Consider the following 2475-nt stretch of genomic DNA (forward strand, 5'->3'; position numbering starts at 1 on the left):
AATCTTCAACTAAAATGATAAATCTTCAACTGATATAATAGTTAGCTTTATAGTTAAAAAAAAACAATTTTGGCAAAACAAAAAGAATTATAAAAAATTGTTAAATTTTCAAACAAAAAAATAAATTTTTAACCAAAAAGAATAATTTTCTGTGGAAAGATATAATTTAATATAATATACAAAATTTAAAAAATATAATTTCCAATCAAAAACGGAATAGTTTTATTTTTAATTTAAAAAATTTAATTTTATGTATAAAAAATAATTTCAAAAAAATAATTAAATTTTCAACCAAATAATGAAATTTTCAAACAAAAACATGAATTTTTAATGAGCAAGAATGTTATATCGAAAGAGGCAAATTTTCATAAAAATACAATAATTTTCAAACAAATAGTTGAATTTACAACTAAAAATAAATAAATTCTTGATCAAAACTGAAAGTTATAATTTTAATTTCAAAATTTAATTTTTGAATACGCAAAAAAATCAACAAATTTACAATAAAATAGTTCAAATTTCAAACCGAGATGAATTTTCAAATAAAATAATAAATCTTCAACCAAAATAATGAATCTTCAACTAATATAATAGTTAGCTTTTCAGATAAAAAAACAAATTTTGGCAAACCAAAAGAATTCTCAAAAAAATGGTTAAATTTTCAAACAGAATTGAATTTTCGACCCAATAATAGAATTTTCAAACAAAAACATAAATTTGTAACCAAGAAGAATAATTTTCTGCTGAAAAATATTAATTTTCAACTTAAAAAACATAAATTGTTTATGAAAAACGGAATAGTTATATTTTTTACTTAAAAAATTAATTTTTATACAAAAAAAGAGAATTTTCAAAAAAATAGTTAAATTTTAAACCAAATAATAGAATTTTCAAATAGAACAATGAATTCTTGACCCACAAGAATAATGTTGTACCGAAAGAGGCGAATTTTCATAAAAATACAAGAATTTTCAAACAAATAGTTGAATTTTCAACTAAAAATATAAATTCTTAATCAAAAAATTAAGTTGCATGTTTAATTTCAAAAATTAATTTTGTACCTGCAAAAAAACAAGGTTTTAACAAAATAGTTGAAATATCAAACAGAGATGCATTTTCAAATAAAATTATGAATCATCAGCTAAAATGATGAAGCCTTCAACTGACATAGTTAATTTTTCAGTTCAAAAATAAATTTTTGCCAACAAAAAAAAAGAATTTTCAACAAAATAGTTTAATTCTCAACTAGAGAGTTAAACCTACAAACCAAATATTTGAATTTTCAAACAAAAACATGAATTTTTAACAAAGAAAAATAATTTTCTACCGAAAGAGACGAAATTTAAAAGAAAAAATGTGAATTTTCAAACAAACAATAGGATTTTCAAATAAAAAAGAACAATTCTCAATAAAAAATGAAAGTTACATTTTTCATTAAAAAAATTATTATAATTTTGAGCCCATACAAAAGGAATTTTTAACAAATGGTTCAATTTTTAACCCGAGATCAATCTTTTACTAAAATGAAGAATTTTTAACTGAAAAAGATAAATTTGTATTCAAAAATGGAATAGATACATTTTCAATTTACAAAAAAAATACAAAAATTTGCAGTTCCAACCGCAAACTAAATTTTTAACGAAATACATTAATTTTTAACGAATTAGTTGAATTTTCTAACAAAAACATAAATTTTTAACGAAGAAAAATAATTTTCTGCCGAAAAAGATTAATTTTCAACTTAACAAATATAAATTTTTATCAAATTGAGAGCAGTTGTATTTTTAATTAAAAAAAATATATTATACAAGAAAAAGAATTTTCAAAAAATTATTTAAATTTTCAGCCAAATAAAGGAATTGACAAACAAAAAAATATGAATTTGTATCCAACGAGAATAATCTTATACTGAAAGAGGCGAATTTTCATCAAAATACAAGAATTTTTAAACAAATAGTTGAATTTTCAACTAAAAAAAAAATCTTAATCAAAAATGTAAGTTACATTTTTAATTTCAACAATTAATTTTGTACCTGCAAAAAAATTCCAACAAAATAGTACAAATTTCAAACAGAGATAAATTTTCAAATGAAATTATGAATCATCAGCTAAAATGATGAAACCTTCAACTGACATAGTTAGTTTTTCAATTTAAAGATAAATTTTTGCTAAAAAAAAGAAGAATTTTCAACAAAATAGTTAAAATTTCAACCAAATCATTGAATTTTCTAACAAAAACATGAACTTGTAACCAAGAAAAGTAATTTTCTACCGAAAGAGACAAAATTTAAAAGAAAAAATGTGAATTTTCAAACAAACAATAGGATTTTCAACTAAAAAAGAACAATTCTTAATAAAAAATGGAAGTAACATTTTTCATTAAAAAAAATTATTATAATTTTGAGCCCATACAAAAGGAATTTTTAACAAATGGTTCAATTTTTAACCCGACAACAATTTTTTACTGAAATGGAG

The sequence above is a fragment of the Belonocnema kinseyi genome, chromosome 9 (assembly GCF_010883055.1).
Source record: "Belonocnema kinseyi isolate 2016_QV_RU_SX_M_011 chromosome 9, B_treatae_v1, whole genome shotgun sequence".
Taxonomy (NCBI): domain Eukaryota; kingdom Metazoa; phylum Arthropoda; class Insecta; order Hymenoptera; family Cynipidae; genus Belonocnema; species Belonocnema kinseyi.